General features: G+C 35.6%; 1 long non-coding RNA gene across 1 annotated transcript; it reads left to right on the forward strand.

Moving 5' to 3' along the window:
• Positions 1–7,641: 7,641 nt before the first annotated feature.
• Positions 7,642–19,729, forward strand: LOC104086908 (uncharacterized). The gene is made up of 3 exons (XR_684192.4): positions 7,642–9,162; positions 19,489–19,605; positions 19,675–19,729. It is a non-coding gene; the product is annotated as an uncharacterized lncRNA (long non-coding RNA).
• The last annotated feature ends 688 nt before the right edge of the window (positions 19,730–20,417 follow it).

The raw sequence follows: 20,417 nt of genomic DNA on the forward strand, positions 1-20,417 counted from the left end.
GTAATATCCTAGGGCTAGATTGGCCATAAATAGTACCGAGTGAGCGAATGATTTATGACCAATATTACATGAGATCTTTCCACTGAGATGACATATTCCTCATATCATGCAATATTGATCTATTTAACTTGTACTGAGTTTAACTGCTGAACTTGAAAGCATGCCTACATTTTTGTACCATTATTTTTACTAGACTGTACCTGCGGAGCTCGTCACTACTTTCAGCCCAACGGTTAGTCTTGTTACTTATTGAGTTGGTTGTACTCATACTACCCTCTGCACCTCGTGTGCAGATCCAGGTGCTTTCGGACACGGCGACTGTTAGATCTCAGAGTGCTATCAGTTGGAGACTATCAAGGTAGCTGCCTCGAGTCCGTTCACCTTGACTTTCTTTCTTTCCGTTATTGTACTGTTCTATACTTTCAAACAATGTTTTGTCAGTCAGACTTTGTATTCATATTAAATGCTCATGTACTCAGGTGAGGCAGTGGACGCAGGTGCAGACGGGTGGTCCGCAGAAGCGGCGTCGCAGAAGTGGTACGCAGGTATGAACAAACGCTGTGGAAGGTTTGATCGTAGAAGCGGAAATGAGGGGGGGCAGGCGGCTCCGCAGAAGCGTACAAATTCTCGCAGAAGTGAGTCCGCATAAGCGGACTTCTTGTCCGCATAAGCGATGAAGCAGCAGAAGCGAAGGAATTCTCGCATCTGCGAGACTACAGATGCGGCTAAAAATCTCGCAGAAGTGGAAACCCCTGGAAAGTACAAAAACAGAGGGGTTCTGAGTTTTTGCCATTTTTGGACATTTCAAGCTCGGGCTGGGCAATTGTGAGCGAGGTTTTCATGGGAAAACTTGAGGTAAGTCACTTGTAATCATTTCTACTCCATAATATTGAATTATCATCGAATAATCTGACTAGATTACGTGTTTTTGAGGTGTAAATCAGGGATTTGGGCCAAGGAACTTGGAAATAAAATTTGATGATTTGGAGGTCAAGTTGATATCGAATTTGGATAATTTCGGTATGGTTGGACTCGTAGTTGAATGAGCGTTTATATTTTGTAACTTTTGTCGGGTTCTGAGACGTGGGCCCCACGGGCGATTTTTGAGTTAAATTTCGGATTTTTGTTGAAAAATCTGTATTTTCATATGAAATTAATACCTATGATTTGTATTGACTGAATCAAATTAATTATGACTAAATTTAAGTCGATCGGAGTCGAAAAATTGAGGGAAAGGCATACTACTTGACTGATTGGGCGAAATTCGAGCTAAGTGGCTTGTCTAACCCTGTTTGGGAGAAATTCCCATATGATTTGATATTGTTGTAACATTTTGTGATATGTGAGCGCCGTGTACGCGAGGTGACGAGTACGTACATGGGCTAAATTTAAAAATATTGATTATTGCTGAGTAGTCTTCTTTTAAATTCTTTAATTGAGTTGCTTTAGTATATGTGGTGATCATGTTTAGCCTATTATCACATGTCTACGTCTCTTAACTCTTACTTACAATATGACCAACATGCTTAGCTGAATTACCTATTTTTCTTTGATTTGATTTAAATCTTTAACTGTAAGATTTTTGCTGAAAATTTTGTTGTTTCTCCGACTACCTGCTGCATATTTACTTTGGGACTACGAGGCGATTCCTCTGGAGATCGCCTGTACTGCATATTTACTTTAGGACTACGAGACGGTTCCTTGGGAGATCCCCCTGTACTACATATATACTTTGGGACTACGAGGCTGTTCCTCAGAAGATCTCCCTGTACTGCATATTTTCTTTTGGGACTACGAGGCTGTACCTCGGGAGATCCCCTTGCATATTTACTTTTGGGACTACGAGATGGTATCTCAGGAGCGCCCCTGTTGTTTACCTCTTTTTGTTGTGTTGTTCTCTCTTCAGCCATTTCATTATACTATTATATCCTCTGTCATATTTTTCTATTATTTCCAGTAGGGCTTCACCTGACCCCGTCACTACTCTATCGAGGTTAGGCTTGACACTTACTGGGTACTGTTGTAGTGTACTCATGCTATTCTTCTGCACATCATTTTGTGCATATCCAGTTACTACTTATCAGCCCAGATATCAGCGAGCTACCTGTATACGGAGACTTCAAGGTACATCTGCCAGCATCTGTAGACCTTAGAGTTCCCCTGTATCCTTATCATGTTGTTTTCCTTGTTTTAGTAGACTATAATGTATAGAGACATTTAGTATTTCTCTTAGAAGCTTGTGACGTGTTTCTGCCGGGTTTTGGGAGATTGTAGTTCTTTAACTTGCAGTTTTCATCTATTACAACTATTGAGGTTTGAGTTTCAAAATCTTATTATATTATTCCGCAATTTATTAGTATTACTTAGTCTTAGAGACTAGGCGCCATCACGACATCCTACGGAGGGTGAATTGGGGTCGTGACAGACTTAGTATTACCGGGTTTTGGGAAGTTGATCATTGTATCCACGTTTGGCAGTATTATCGTATTTTTGCATGTTTTTTTTTAATTTGAAGTTGTTAGATTTTGATTGACATCATTATGTGATAGACTTACCTAGTCTTAGAGACTAGGCACCATCACAACCCTGTGGTGAAAATTTGGATCGTGACGCTTAATTGGGCACATGAATTGAACCTCTTTAGTAAAAGCACAACTATATATGTCTCATTTGATCCTTTCATATCCTTTAACTTTACTAAATTTGAGCGATTTTAGGGTGTATTTGGCGGAAAATATTTTCCAATTTTCCCATGTTTGATTGGTTTAAATATTTTGGACCTATCAAGTGAAGGAAAAATATTTTCTAAAACTATTTTCAACCTTCCCCGCCCTATTCCCCATCCCCAACAACTCACCCCCACAACCCCACCTACCCACCCCAACTGCCCATCCTACCCCTACCCCACCATTAATAAAAATATTATTAATAATACTTTCTTTTCATGTTATAGATAGTTTTTTTTTTATTTCAACAAATGAGTATTTTCTTTTCATGATATAAAAAAGTATTTCTTTTTCATTTTAACAAAAAAAATTACTTTTTTTCATGATGTACAAAAAGTATTTTCTTTCATTTCAACAAAAAAAAAAGTATTTTCTTTTCATGATATAGAAAAAGTATTTTTTTCATTTCAACAAAATGAGTATTTTCTTTTCATGATGTAGAAAAAGTATTTTCTTTTGTTTCAATAAAATGATTATTTTATTTTCATGTTGTAGAAAGATTACTTTCTTTTTCAACCAAAAAAAGAGTATTTTCCTTTTAGTTATGAAGCATAAATATCAATAATATTTTGCGTAAAAAGGTAAAGCAACACATTAGTTCCTTTGAGTTTGTGTGAATTTTTAGAAGGATAATTAGATTGTTGAAAAAAATAGAGTCCTAAAAATATTGGTATGATAGGGGAGCAAGGAAACATGGGGACTTTGGGGAAGGGGGTGAGGAGAGTAGGATAAAAAAAAAATTTCCAAAAAATGAGACCTTTGACAGAAGCTCCAAATGAGACCTATAGACTAACAGTGATTTAGTGGGCGTTTGGACATTAGAAATGTAAAATTCCAAAATAGGGGGAAAAAGATTTTCAAGTGAAAATGGTATTTGAAATGTATAGTTGTGTTTGGACATAAATATAATTTTGGGTTGTTTTTAAAGTTTTGTGAGTGATTTGAATGAAAATTTTGATTAGCAGCTTTTTGGAGTTTTTCAAATTTTCAAAAATTTTCAAAATGCATCTTCAAGTGAAAATTAGAATTTTATGAACAAACGCTGATTTCGAAAAAAAGTAAAAATATTTTGAAAAAAAGAAAAATATTTCTTGTGTCCAAACAGGCTCTTAATGTTAAATCCATGTCACATGGGCTAAAGTTTCTAGTGTCAATTTGTCCAACATGTGAAGTGCTTCCGGTGTCAATGTGAATGGTTTTTGGTATATGTTGTCTGCCTAAGTGTTCCGGTGTCATTTTCAATGAAACGTGCGTATGTCGTTAGTTTAGTGCTATATGTTCTGTTTTTTCTGTTAGGTGGACTAAAACTGCTCGAAGTTTAGGAAAGTTAAAAGAGGAAATAATGCAAACTACCTCTAAAAATTAAAATATTTACCCGATATTACCCATCTTAAACTTTATTACAAATATTTGAGCCAAAAGTATTACCCGACTACCCATTCAACTTTAGTTGTTTTGGTACGTAGTTCTCCAACTCTTTCCTCTTTTTTTATTTTTTATTTATTATTTTTTATGTGTACTCTTTCCTCTTCTTATCCGTGGATTTTGGGGGACATTTTTTATTTTGCTTCTAGAAATAGAGATATTAATGGAGCAAGAAGTGTTAAAATACCAGTTCATGATGTACTAGATCTATGAATTTTAGGCTCATTCTCTAACAGCATGTTTGGATGGTTATTACGTATTGTTTCATAATGTATCGCATCGTACTGTATTGTATTATACTGTATCGTTTGATAAATACAATATTTGAATAGATTGCGTCATTTTTCATCGTTTCATGATATCACGCACCAGCAATATGAAGAATAAACTTGCAATATTATAAAGAACAATTATGATACAGGGTAAAATTATTATATAAAAAGGTAGGATAAATGAAAAAATAAAATTATTTAATAGTAATGAAGGGTGAGATTTAGAGAAAAAGACAAGGTAACGACGTGACCACACCAAATCGATCGTTATATAAAGTGGCACATTTCGTCGTTATGTAACGACGGATTTAACGATATGATACAATAAAATTTAACTAACAATCAAAATAAACATTGAATTTAAAGTAACAATACGATACAATACAATGGGTAACAACCATCCAAACAAGCTGTAAATCAAATTACTTTCATTATAAAAGAAAGAGCTTTACGAAAATATGTGGCCTAATTGTTTTTGGATTTGAACACTTTCTTTGAAGGTGTTTGTTCTTTTTTATTTTTTTACTTTTTTTCCTAGAGCTATTAAAATTGGGAAATCTATTTAATTGGTACACTATTTGATTTTTTTTTAATAATAGTAATAAATGTTCTCATTAAATATGGAAAATCTACTCTAAATGCCTATTCAGGCAATTTTAATTACTCGTTACTGCCCATTCTAATTTGTCTTACAATGTGTGCCTATGCAATCTAAAATATTTACCCAACTACCTATTTTCAAAATCCCTTCCTTTTTAATCCCGGATCACGTGAAAACCCATTAATTGCCCTAACTTATTTTCTCTTTTATTGTCTTCTCAAATATAAATAAAGTATTTTTCTTCTATCTTTCTCATTTCATAATAGGATGTACGTGTCCATTGAATATTTTTTACTAATTTATTCTCCATTTCAAAATGGTATATAGTATGTTATTATAACATATCTAAATTTTAATATAATCGATGACCCACAAAATTGAGTTAATTAGATTATGTGATAACTGATATTATTTCAGTTTAATAATTGAATTAAAAAAAAATTAAACTCTTTGCGTACAACTGTATACCCTGTTGGTATATCTATATACTATACTGGTATCATATGTTAGTTGAAACTTTTTTCGGTTGTATTAGCTACATTTAATCGGTGCACTGTTTGATTTTTTTTAGTAATAGTAGAATAGTATAATATCTTGAATATTTTTAATTTTTCTTTATGCATATGTATTATGTAATCATTTTAATTTGTTTATGCGTTTCCTTTATATAATAGTATTATAGTACAATATCTTAAAATATATTATTATATTAATATGTGGTACACTATTTTTTTATTTTTCTCTTTATACATGTGTATTATGTAATAGTAGTATAGTCATATATAGTTGTCTGGAATTAATTAGTAGATCTGTATACCCTATTGGTATAATTATATGTCATATTGGTATCATATGGTAGTTGAAATATTTTTTGGTTGTTTTAGCTACATTTTAAGTGAATTCTATTCTGAAATAATTTATATGATTATATTTTGCTGTGTTAGATTTTCTTTTACCTATGGACATAGATTTTGTATATTATGTAATAATTTTTATAGTTATATGCAGTTGTTGGAATGGCCCCTTACAACTATATATCCTATTAGTATAACTATATACTATATTGGTATCATATGTTAGTTGAATCCTTTTTTGGTCGTATTAGCTGTATTTAATTGGTACACTATTTGATTTACTTTTAATAATAGTAATATAGTACAATATCTTGAAATACTTTATTATATTAATATGTGGTACACTATTTTTTTATTTTTCTCTTTATGCATGTGTGTTATGTAATAGTAGTATAATCATATAGTTACCGAAAATTTACCAGTAAAATTGTATACCATGTTGGTATAGTTATATGCCATATTGGTATCATATGATAGTTTGAACTTTTTTTGGTTATTTTATCTGCATTTTTAAGTGAATTCTATTCTGGAATTATTTATATGAACATGATTTGCAGTGCTGGAATTTTTTTATGCCGATGGACATAGATTATGTGTATTATGTAATAGTGTTTATAGTTATAGGCAATTGTTGGAACGACCCCATACAACTACATACCCTCTTAGTATATCGCAAGTTGCTTTGCGAATATTTAGCTTGCAATGCGAGCATGTAATTTTCTCATACTTTTATTTCACTCTTTAATGTTTTGGTACTGTAGTATAGTAGCAGATAGTTGTAGCAATATTCCAAAGCAGTCATATACTTTGTTGGTATACATGTATACCATAATGGTATCATATGGTACTAGAAGTCTTTTTTGCTACTTATACTTTTATTGTATTTTTCAATATTTTATTATCATTTCTATTCTAACTAGTATATATGGAGATTTGGTGGTTGTAGATTGTGTTTCTTGCTCCATAACTGGTTGTGTTACTGCTAATGGTAGAGTGTGTACTCATATTTGTAGGGAAGCATATCAAGGTTTGCATGGCAATCACATGTTGATTCTTAGAATCTGATTATATAATTTATTGTGCTCAGCAACAGTCAGTGTGATATTCAGTGAATTAGATCAAGTGACAACTGATATTATTTCAGTTTAATAATTGAATTTTAAAAATGAGAAAAAGACAAAGGTATATTATACTAGTTATATTTAAAAAAAAGTGAACAAATATTTACTATATCAGTTATTTTTTCTTATTGTATAAAAATAAGAATAATAAAAAATAGTAAAAACAGTAAATGAAATTAGATTATGAAGAGAAAAAGAATATAACAAAAGAAGTTAAATGAAATTAGAAAAGGAACAAGAAATAAAGAAAATAAAAGACAAAAGGAGTTAAATGGAATTAGAAAAGGAACAAGAAATAAAGAAAAAAAATAAAAAAAATAAAGGATTCAAAATTGAGTGTGAAATAAGTTATGATAAAAATAACAATAATACGATTTGGGCAAAAATAAATGAATAGAAAAAGAGAAAAAAAAGAAAAAAAATAAGAAGAAAACTAGAAAAAAGAAAAGGAAAAAAAGGGAAAAAAGAAAAGAAGCATAGAAATAAAAAAAAAATTGGAGAAAAAAAGAAGAAAATTTCTCATAAAAACTACTATGAGTAGAAAATATAATTTGTTTGACGGGTAGAAAAACAAATGAATAGATAAGGGTAAATAATTTTATTATTTTGGGTAAGTGCGTCATTGAGTTAAAACGCAAGAGAGATTTTAACTAAAAACTTTCACATTTCCTTCGCAAAAATTGTGCGTATCATCCCAAATTTGAATGGCAATACTCAAGGCTGCTTCACCGGTTGCCGGCGATCTCACCGCTTCCGCGGGTGGCGAAGTGATTGCCGACAAGGAAGACATTCTAAGTGAAATTCTCCTCCGATTACCCACACAATATCTTCTCCAATGCTGCTGCGTTTCCAAACACTGGCACTCTCTCATCTCCGCTCCTCATTTCCGCTGCGTCACTGCCGCCGCCACGCCTCCACTTCCGCCGCCACTGGTCTCTTGTTGTTCCGTACATTCTCCTTCAAACATCTTATGGACCACCTCGTATACTTCCCCAATAATTCCAACGACAAAAATTGTTATTCTAGAACCATCCCTTCTTTACCCTTTAGCATTTTCAGGTTTTCATCACCTTCATTCTTGTAATGGGTTGTTGTGTTTTGGACTGTTGTTGGCTCCTCCTGAATGTAACCTTTATGTTTAAAACCCCTGTACATGCTCTTATGCTTCTCTTTCACTGCCTAAAAAATTTAGCCTCTCTACTATTAAAGCTATAAATTTAGCATTTGATCCGTCAAGAACCGATTTTTACAGAATTATTTGCATATATGCTAATAATTCGGAAAATGACAATGACCCTTTTGGGGATTACGTGTATCATATCTTGATTTATGCTTCAGAAAGTGGTACATGGAAGGATACAGGAAAGGGGTTTAATGATAAATATGATTACTTGTTGAAAAGGGGCGTGTTTTCGCAAGGTTGTCTTCATTGGGTGGGCGAAAACAAGCCTTTTCTAGCATTTCATGTCGAGAATGAGAGGTTTAGGACAATGCCTAGTACTAGTGTTCCTGAAAATGGGAGAAAGATTTGTTATTTTGGCGATTGGGGCGGGCGCCTCCATGTTATTCAGGAATGTGATGGTGGAGCAGCTTCACTGGTGGATGTAATGGAGTTGCAGATAGATTATTCCGGGTGATCGTTGAAGTATCGCATTGATATTGGTTATCTTGGTAGGGGAATTGGAGGTAATGCTGATAGTATTAAGGTTGATATACTTTGTTTGGTCGAGGCAAATGGAGAAGGGAAGACTATGCTTATAGTATCAGCTCAAGGCAGAATTTATTCCTACGATATCGTTGACAGGACCTTTGAGGAGGTATGTAATGTCTCAAACATTGCTTCTGTCAAGCAGGATCCCTTAGAGTACAAGTATAAATGGGGTCAAGCCTTTCAACACTTTGGGACCCTTCCTTGTGTCTAAGATTGCATGCATTGTTTCAATTTCACTACTTGGCACTACTTAAGTGTAATGTACTAGAAGCAAGGAATCATGATGTTCTATAGCCAATCTTAATATCTAGTTTGTACGTCGGGAAGCTTATTCTGCTCTGACGTTGTTGTAGTAGTATGTCAAAGTTCCTATCTAGTCTATGTAATTGGTGAAATTCTGATGATTTGTTTCTTATCCTTTGCTTACATTCTTGTCTAATTGGCAAGTAGAGGTGTGTAACGACAGACTTGTCGTTTTAAGAATTAATGCCCCGTTCAGTAGCTTAAGGTCTTGAGAAGCTTCGTAATATGTATTATAACCCGTGGGTGTGGTCGAGTTTGATTTTCGGAAGATTCGAAATTTAATTAAAAGAACAATTTTTATTTAGAAACTTAAATGGAAAGAGTTGACCAGAGAGTTGACTTTTGAGCAAACAACCCCGGAATGGAATTTTGATGATGACAATAGCTTTGTATAATGATTTCGGACTTAGGCATATGTTCAGATTTGGATTTGGAAGTCCGTAGGACAATTCAACACATTTTGGCGAAAGTTAGAAAATATAAAATTTTGGAAAAAGTCCGACCGATGGATGAATTTTTGATAACGAGGTCGGATTTCGATTCCGGAAATGGGAATAGCTCCCTTACGTCAATTATGACTTGTGTGCAAAATTTAAAGTCATTTCGGATTGATTTGATACGTTTCGACGCAAACTATAGAAGTTGGAGGATTTGAAAACTTATAATTCGATTCGATGCGCGATTCGTAATTTCGGCATTGTTTGATGTGTTTTGAAGCCTCGACTAAGTTCATATTGTATTTTGGAACATATTTGTATAATTGGTTGAGGTTCCGGGGGGCCTCGGGTGGATTTCGGAAGATTAACGAAGCAATTCAGACTTGGAAGAAGCTGCTGGAAAATGGCAGTAGCTGTTAGAATCGCACCTGCGGAATTTTGAGGGAAGGTGCGACCACACAAAAGCGAGGGAGCCATCGCAGAAGCGAAGATGGAAGGGCATGGCAGTGGTCGCCGGTGCGAAGAAAATCCCACACCTGCGGAAGCGCAGAAGCGGGAAATGAAGGCACATAAGCAGCTGTTTGTGCAGATGTGGATGTTGCATCGCACCTGCGAATGCGCAGAAGCGGAAAGGATTTCGCATGTGCGATGTCTTTGTTGGCAGTGGACTTCGCAGAAGCGAGATTTTGCTCGCAAAAGAGAGCACGCAGGTGCGAAAACTAGTCTGCATGTGCGAAACTGGGCAGAATGTTAAGGACCAAAAATGGTCATTTCGCCATTTTTCGATTAAGATTTTGGAGCTCGATGTTTGGGCGATTTTGGAGGAGTTCTTCAAGACTTTGACTTGGGGAAGTGTTCTATATCCTAAAATGATTATATTTCATGAATCTATGATTATATTCATCATTTACTTCGGATTTAAATGGAAGAAATCAAGATTTTTACAAAATTTTCCAAAAACGAAAATTTAAGATTTGGAAGTCGAGTTGTTATTGGAATTCAGTAAAATTGGTATGGTTGAACTCATATTGGAATGAGTGTTCGGATTTCATAAAAATTTTGTCAGGTTCTGAGAGGCGGGTCCTGCGTTGACTTTTGTTCACTTTTTGGAATAAATTTTTAAGTCGACGTATTATTATCCGGAATTATTTCCGATAAATTTTAATGAAGTTATACAATTAATTTGGATAGATTTGAGCTATCCGGAGGTCAATTCAAGCAAGAGGTAAGTGTTTTGTTTAACCTCGAGTGGGGGAATTTTCCTTAGGCATTGAGTCTTATGTGCAATTTGTGTAATTAAAAACTATGTACGCGAGGTGACGAGTACGTACTTGGGTTATATGTGTAAATTTTATTGAGTTAAAGTTTTGAACATATTGTGTAGTAAATTGGATAATTGTCGGCATATATTTAATCATCTATTTGTCGTACCTAAATCCTTGTTGTTGACTCTATTATTATATGATAATTTGATGTGATTGTTATTTGATTATTAATGAAATTCTGTGAATTTGCTGGTTTGATAGTTATTGGAATTTAATTTTATTTTGAATTTTTTCCTCTGCAAATAATTAATTAAATGAGCTTAAGAAGAGGCATTTATATAAGTATTGAAAATTTGGAGTTAATGAAGACTTTGCTTTATGTTGAGTAATTTCTATCTCTGTTGATTATTTTTGGGTGTTGTACACATTGTGTGGAGCCTTTGGCTATTTGTTATGAAATTAATGGACTTAGTTGCATCTTTGGAATTTTGGTTGTAGCCAATTGGCAAATTGTGATATGAATTGATTTTATTATGTTGCCGTGATAATTTTTCGTATAAATTACTATGTTGTATTAATTATTATTTTGAAGATATAAGGGTGGCATTTCACCGTTGATATTATGTGGGTATACGGGTGGCATTTTACTGTGGTTGTGTTTGTTGGAATATTGTCCGGGCGGAGCGATAAGGGTGGCAATAGGAGCGATAAGAGTGGCTATTGATATTGTCTGGGCGGAGCGATAAGAGTGGCTATAGGAGTGATAAAGGTGGCAATAAGAGCAATAAGGGTGGTTATTGTCAGGGATGATATGTGATGATGTGGGGTTGTGGTGTTGATAATTTTCATGTGATATTGTGATTTGCTTGTATTTATTTTTATTCCTTGTGCAACTTGTCTTGTTGTTGGTAAATTGATAACAATCTAATTTATGTTGAAATTGGGATCCTGTGGCCATTGCGAGGCGAATTATAAAATAAAATGTGGGCACGAGGTGCCGTGAGTAAATAATAAGGATATTTGGCACGTGAATTGTCCGTGCAGTTGTGATATAAAATGTGGGCACGAGGTGCTGTGATGAAATGATAATGATAATTGGCACGTGAATTGTCCGTGCTGTTGCGATATGAAATGAGGGAACGAGGTGCCGGAAAAATATGATGATTTAATTATGGGCACGAGGTGCCATAGAAATATGAAAATGGGTTGAGACCCGTATTTTTATGAATGAAATGAGGTGTCATATGGTGACTTTTTAATTGAAAGAATTATATTAAAAATAGTTATTTGGAACGATTTTTATTCAAAAAGAATTATATGAAAGAATTGTATTTGAAAGATATTTATTTGAGAAAATTATATTTGAAAAATTTTATTGAAAGAATTATATTTGAAAAATATTTATTTAAAAAATCTAAATTAATTAGGCGTACATGTATTTATTAATTGTTGAGGGATATTTATGGTATTCTTGTTGTCTTGCTGTGCATACCACTGGTTGCTTTATCCCGCCCTTATTGCTATCTGTTTTCTAGTATTTTGTATATTATATTGCACAGGTTATTAGACTAGTGAGTGTCTTGACTGTACTTCGTCTCTACTCCATTGAGGTTAGTCTTGATACTTACTGGGTACCGACCGTGGTGTACTCATAATATACTTCTGCACATTTTTGTGCAAAGCCAGGTCTTGGAGATATCAGACTTGAGCAGAGTTAAAGCGGGACCGTAAGGATTCAAGGTAGAGCTGCTTTGTCGTCGCAGTCCCTTGGAGTCTTTTCATTTCATTGTACTGTTAAATTTTAACCAAACAGTATTGTATATTTGGTCCTCGTGATCATTCCATGTATTCAGTTAGAGTTCGTAACTCAGTACTACTAGTCCTGGGAGGTTGTATATTCATATTTATTCCGCTGTTAGTTTTGGTTATTTATTTAATTAAAAAAAATAGCTTCAAAATGTAATAGAAATCGGCTTACCTAGTTTTATACACTAGGTGCCATCACTACGCCTGTGGTGGGATTTTGGGTCGTGACAAGTTGGTATCAGAGCTCTAGGTTCATAGGTTATACGAGTCATGAACGAGTCTAGTAGAGTCTTGCGGATCGGTACGGAGACGTCTGTACTTATCTTCGAGAGGCTACAGAACTGTTAGAAAATTTCCTTTTCTTTTGTTCCTATAGTGCGGAATTTGTTAAATTTGGAATTTGAACCTTTGTATCTCCATTCTCTCACAGATGGTGAGGACACGTGTTAGTGGGTTAGCTGAGCAGGCATCCGCACATAATGCTAGGGCTGTAAGAGGCCGGGGCCGAGGTAGAGGTCGAGGAAGGGCACGTGCTGCGACTAGAGTACCCGCTAGAGCGACAGTTGAGGAGCCACCAACAGCTCCAGTTGGGGGACAGGTACCATAAGCACCTGTTGTTACCCCAGGACTTCAGGAGACTTTAGCACAGTTCCTGAGTATGTTTGGTGCATTGACTCAGGCGGGATTGATCTCTATTGCACCAAACATTCCGCAGATTGGGGGAGTAGCTCAGGCTCCTATCACAACTCCAGAGCAGCAGGTTCACGTTGGTCAGGTTCTGGGTGTAATACCGGTACAACCTGTTATTTCGGTTCGGCTTGAGGTCAGGCCAGAGGCATCAGAAGAAGAACAAAAGAGACTTGAAAGGTTTAAGAGGTATAGTCCACCTACTTTCAGTGGCACAGCAACAAAGGATACCCAAGAATTTTTGAAAAATTATCACCGTATTCTCCACACCATGGGTATTGTGGACGTGAGCAGAGTTGCCTTTACTACATTTCAACTATCAGGCGCAACGTGCCGGTGGTGGCAAATCTTTGAAGAAGGTAGACCAGCCGATGCAACACCACTAACTTGGACTCAATTTTCGGAAATGTTCTTGAAAGAGTATGTTCCCCAGACTCTTCGAGATGCGTGGCGCACGGAGTTTGAATGGTTGCGTCAGGGCACTATGACAATGTCAAAATATACTATCAGGTTCAGTGAGTTAGCCCGTCATGCACCTATCTTAGTTCCTACAATCAGAGAACGGGTCCGCAGATTCATTGAGGGGCTCGATTATGATATAAAAATATGCATGGCTCGAGAATTGCAAACTGATGCTCCATTTCAACAAGTAGTGGAGATTGCAAGGAAGATTGAGGGCGTTTTAGGTGAGGAAAGAGAGTCTAAGGAGGCCAAAAGGTCTCGAAGATCTGTAGGGTTCAGTGGGTTTTACTCTTCAGCTAGAACCCATTATAGCGGAGGCTCAAGCAGTCGGTTAGCTCAGTCCACACATCAGATTACTCGGAGTGCTCCAGTTTATAGTGCACCATCGACACGAGATTCTTACAGTGGTTATTCCAGTTATCCGGCACAGATTCAGTACGAGCAACTGCGACCTCAGAGGGGTTGTTACGAGTGTGGTGATACTCGGCATATCATGAGAGATTGTCCCAGACTTGGTAGGAGTGGATTTCATCAGAACACTCCAGCTATAAGCTTTATTCTAGTCGATACTCCACGTGCACAGTCAGCTAGAGGTGGAGGACAGGCAGGTAGTGGGCACCTAAGAGGTGGAGGCCCGACCCGTTGATATAATCACTATGATTTGGCTGGGGCCAATACACCAGATGGTGTCGTTACAGGTACGATCCTGATTTTTATTATAAAAGGATATTTTCCTTAATTTGATTCGGTTCTGAATATTGAGGTGAGTCCTCCTATTATGCTCCACTTATGGGTGAGCTTTGCAAATTTGTGAACCACTTATATGTTTATCCATGTTGGGAGATTTGAAGGTTTGAGCGCCCGTGTCTGTCATTTATATTTGGTACACCATTGAGGGCTATAAGCCCAAAAGTAATTTTTATTATTCATTACAGTGGGTTTAATATATTTCAGAATAATTGATTCCAATTTTTATGAATTATATGCCCTACCGGTAGGAGGGTTCATTATATGTTGTGAAAATTATTTATGAAATATATTAAAAAGAAGAAAGAAAGGAAATTGAAAATTTTAGTTGACACAATGTGCAACATACTTGTGATTCGGAGTTGAGAACGAGATCCTCGCATTTTTACATGATGTGAAATATTTAAACTGGGCTGCAAGCCGCGATGGAAATTATGTAAGGACGAGGTCCTTGTGGTGAAATATTTATGAGTTTAAAATTTTCTCTTTGTGAAATTTAATTGTACAATAGTATTAATAGGGAGTCATGCCTGTTAGGTTTATTTGATAATTCTTGTATATTTTCTGTGCATATTCAGCCATTTTCGTGTTGTAAATATTCAGTTTTAACCTATGAGATGTGTGCTCAGGTGGCGTTAAATGTGGCTCATTAATCCGAGTAAGCAATCATGAGGGTTTCATGCCTCACATTCTATTATCAGTATTGTGAAAATTCAAAATGAGGTGGTGGTTAATATGTGATTAATTGATAATGCTGGAATTAATTATGAACAACTTTTAAGACCAGAGATGTGGTGATGAGCATACATATGATGTGCTTCATGTCTTGATATCATTATGATAATGCAGTGCTTGTAATGCTGAGATTGGTGTTATTGATATATACCTTGTGGTATTTTGTTGGGTTGTAGATGTGTTGTTAGGAGTTATTTTGGTGTTACTCTGGCAGGTGGATATGCCCAATTACAGGGGAGACTCTGCCAAAATTTCTGAAAAATTTGGGAGTTAGTAAAATTTGGAGGATTGAGATTTGCAAAGGAAGAGATAAGTTATGTTATGTGTTTGAGGGCGAATGATCCTAAGAGGGGGAGAATATAACACCCCAGAAATTCTTTGAAGTACATCAACACTATCAATAAAATTTATGTGTGCGTAGGCACGAGTTGCTATAGCCATTTGAGACTAATACCGTGTGTTGTTGTAAAAAATCAGACCTTTTGAAATGTTGGAGTGTAAGAAATTGATCTAAAAGTTTATAAATATGGATAAAAAAAATAATCTCAAATGAGATGATGTTGTCGGGCTTATCTCAAATGCGGTAACGTGGAATCAACTGTGAGTTTATGTGTAAAAGTAAAATTATCAATTTGGTAACCTCAGAATAATTCTTAGAACGTTTGAGAACGAACGTTTGTTTAAGAGGTGGAGAATGTAACGACCCGACTTGTTGTTTTAAGAATTAACGCCTCGTTCAGTGGCTTAAGGTCTCGAGAAGTTTCGTAATATGTATTATAACCCGTAGGTGTGATCGAGTTTGATTTTCAGAAGATTCAGAATTTAATTAAAAGAACAATTCTTATTTAGAAGCTTAAATGGAAAGAGTTAACCAGAGAGTTGACTTTTGAGCAAACGACCCCGGAATAGAATTTCAATGATAACAATGGCTTTGTATGATGATTTCGGACTTAGACGTATGTTCGGATTTGGATTTGGAAGTCCGTAGGACAATTCAACACATTTTGGCAAAAGTTGGAAAATATAAGATTTTGGAAAAAGTTCAACCTAAGGGTGAATTTTTGATAACGAGGTCGGATTTCGATTCCGGAAATGGGAATAGCTCCCTTACAACAACTCTGACTTGTGTGTAAAATTCGAAGTTATTCCGGGTTGATTTGATATGTTTCGGCGCAAACTATAGAAGTTGGAGGATTTGAAAACTTATAATTCGATTCGATGCGCGATTCGTAATTTTGGCATTGTTTGATGTGGTTTGAAGCCTCGACTAAGTTCGTATTGTATTTTGGGACATGTTGGTATAATTGGTGGAGGTCCCGGGGGGCCTCGGGTGAATTTCGGAAGGTTAACGTAACAATTCAGACTTGGAAGAAGCTGCTGGAAAATGGCAGCAGTTGTTGAAATCGCACCTGCGGAATTTTGGGCGCAGGTGCGACCACACAGAAGCGAGGGAGCCATCGTAGAAGCGAAGATGGAAGGGCATGGCAGTGGTCACCGATGCGAAGAAAATCACGCACCTGCGGAAACGCAGGAGCGGGAAAGGAAGGCGCAGAAGTGGGAAAGGAAGGGGCAGAAGCGGCTGTTTGTGCAGATGCGGATGTTGCATCACACCATCGAATACGTAGAAGCGGAAAGGATTCCGCATGTGCGATGTGTTTGTTGGTAGTGGCCTTCGCAGAAGCGAGCACGCAGGTGCGAAAACTAGTCCGCAGGTGCAAAACTGGGCAGAATGTTAAGGACCAAAAATGGTCATTTCATCATTTTTCGTTTGAGATTTTGGACCTCGGTTTTTGGGCGATTTTGGAGGAGTTCTTCAATACTTTGACTTAGGGAAGTGTTCTATATCCTAAAATGATTATATTTCATGAATGTATGATTATATTCATCATTTAGTTCGGATTTAAATGGAAGAAATCAAGATTTTTATAAAATCTTTTAAAAACGAAAATTTAAGATTTGGAAGTCGAGTTGTTATTGGAATTCAAAAAAATTGGTATGGTTGAACTCGTATCGGAATAGGTGTTCGGATTTCATAAAAATTTTGTCAGGTTCCGAGAGGCGGATCCCGCGTTGACTTTTATTGACTTTTTGGAATAAATTTTTAAGTCGACATATTATTATCCGGAATTATTTTCGATGAATTTTAATGAAGTTATACAATTAATTTGGATAGATTTGAGCTGTTCGGAGGTCAATTCAAGCAAGAAGGCAATTTTAAAATATCGGCATAACTTCAAAGAGGTAAGTGTCTTGCTTAACCTCGAGTGAGAGAATTTCCCTTAGGCATTGAGTCTTATGTGCAATTTGTGTAATTGAAAATCATGTACGCGAGGTGACGAGTACGTACTTGGGTTATATGTGCAAAATTTATTGAGTTAAAGTCTTGAACATACTGTTTAGTAAATTGGATAATTGTCGGCATATATTTAATCATTATTTGTCGTGCCTAAATCCTTGTTGTTGACTTTGTTGTTATATGACAATTTGATGTGATTGTTATTTGATTATTTATGACATTATGTGAATTTGCTGGTTTGATAATTATTGGAATTTAATTTCATTTTGGATTTTTTCCTCTGCAAATAATTAATTAAATGAGCTTAAGAAGAGGTATTTATATAAGTATTGAAAATTTGGAGTTAATGAAGGCTTTGCTTTATGTTGAGAAATTTCTATCTCTGTTGATTAATTTTGGGTGTTGTACACATTGTGTGAAGCCTTTGGCTATTTGTTGTGAAATTAATTGACTTAGTTGTATCTTTGGAATTTTGGTTGTAGCCATTGGGCAAATTGTGATATGAATTGATTTTATTATGTTGCCGTGATAATTTCCCGTATAAATTATTGTGTTGTGTTAATTATTATTTTGAAAATATAAGGGTGGCATTTCACCGTTGATATTATGTGGGTATAAGGGTGGCATTTCACTGTGGTTGTGTTTGTTAGAATATTGTCTGGGCGGAGCGATAAGGGTGGCAATAGGAGCGATAAGGGTGGCAATTGATATTGTCTGGGCGGAGAGATAAAGGTGGCTATAGGAGTGATAAGGGTGGCAATAGGAGCGATAAGGGTGGCTATTGTCAGGAACGATATGTGATGATGTGGGGTTGTGGTGTTGATAATTTTCATGTGATGTGATTTGCTTGTATTTATTTTTATACCTTGTGCAATTTGTCTTGTTGTTGGTAAATTGATAACAATCTGATTTATGTTGAAATTGGGAGCCTGTGGCCATTGCCAGGCGGATTATAAAATAAAATGTGGGCACGAGGTGCCGTGAGTAAATAATGAGGATATTTGGCACGTGAATTGTCCGTGCAGTTGTGATATAAAATGTAGGCACGAGGTGCTGTGATGAAATGATAATGATAACTGGCACGTGAATTGTCCATGCAGTTGCGATATAAAATGAGGGCACGAGGTGCCGGGGAAATATGATGATTTAATTATGGTCACGAGGTGCCGTGGAAATATGAAAATGGATTGAGCCCGTATTTTTATGATTATGAAATGAGGTGTCACATGGTGACTTTTTAATTGAAAGAATTATATTAAAAATATTTATTTAGAACGATTTTTATTCAAAAAGAATTATATGAAAGAATTGTATTTGAAAGAATTATATTTGAAAAATAATTATTTGAGAAAACTACATTTGAAAGAGAGTTATTTGGAAGAATTATATGTGACGGATATTTATTTGAAAAACTTAAATTAATTAGGCGTACATGTATTTATTAATTATTGAGGGATATTTATGGTATTCTTGTTCTCTTGATGCGCATACCATCGGTTGTTTTATCCCGCCCTTATTGCTATCTGTTTCCTAGTATTTTGTATATTATATTGCACATGTTATTAGACTAGTGAGTGTCTTGACTGTACCTCGTCTCTACTCCATTATGGTTAGTCTTGATACTTACTGGGTACCGACCGTGGTGTACTCATGCTACACTTCTGCATATTTTTGTGCAGAACCAGGTATTGAAGATATCAGACTTGAGCAGAGTTAAAGCAGGACCGTAAGGATTCAAGGTATAGCTGCTTTGTCGTCGCAGTCCCTTGGAGTCTTTTTATTTCATTGTACTGTTAAATTTTAACCAAACAATATTGTATATTCGGTCCTCGTGATCATTCCATGTATTCAGTTAGAGTTCGTGACTTAGTACTACCAGTCTTGGGAGGTTGTATATTCATATTTATTCCGCTGTTAGTTTTGGTTACTTATTTAATTTAAAAAAAAAATGGCTTCAAAATGTAATAGAAATCGGCTTACCTAGTCTTAGAGACTAGGTGTCATCACGACACCTGTGGTGGGATTTTGGGTCGTGACAAGGTGGTGATCATATGTGTAATCTACTACTGAAGACAGAATGAAGGAGAAATACCTGTTATGACACCTGTTTATGATGATCATATGTTAGCTTCAAGTATTAAGATTACAATGGGATTAGTAATTTCGGAAGAAGATCAAATTTGAAACTCTAACAATTTGGAATTGGAAAGAAGCAGTATGAATGAGAGGGACATGCCTCATTCTGGATAATTAAGAGTGTATTAAAATGGCTAATGTTGCAACGTCATTGGATAGATTTATCATTCAGCTCAAATTGTCCTAAGAGCATTCTCATAAGATTTATTTCGCTTACGAGATGATGAATAGATCTTCACGTATAATCTTTTTTTGTTTTTGTTTATTTTGAGAAGGCTTCTTCTCGTTCATTTCTGGTATTTACTTTGCTGCTCATCCTCTGGTAATTTTTCTTTTAAATCCAATAGGTATCAAGTGTCGCTACTTTAATATATTAATAATGACTGATCTTTTACACAATGGAAAAGAAAGGAACGCGACAAAGCTTTCCCCTCTCTCCATATCTCTTTGACCCCATGGAAACTAATTTGATGCCTTTAGAAGAAGCACAATGAGTTGTATGTAAATGCATAACAAAGAATGTAAAACCCGAAGAGGAGAATGAAATGCATCCGAGATCTTTGGCAGAAATCAGAATTTATTGATGACGAGTGCTTATAGTAAAGCGAAAAGATCTTAAGTTTGAGGCAAGATTCAAGAAACAACATGGTCCAGCATTTCAGGAGAGCACCAGCAGAATCGATTCCTTTTCCTATGGAAGACAGGATAAGAGGAAACTTGCTTGGTTTCTTTCCTTGTAGGGATAATGTAAATGGCACATACAGCTAAATCAAAACAGTAAATTTAGCTGTAAAATTACTATCAGAATGTTAACACTTTCATTACCAAAATGA

Source organism: Nicotiana tomentosiformis, chromosome 3, assembly GCF_000390325.3.
Source record: "Nicotiana tomentosiformis chromosome 3, ASM39032v3, whole genome shotgun sequence".
NCBI classification, from domain to species: Eukaryota; Viridiplantae; Streptophyta; class Magnoliopsida; order Solanales; family Solanaceae; genus Nicotiana; species Nicotiana tomentosiformis.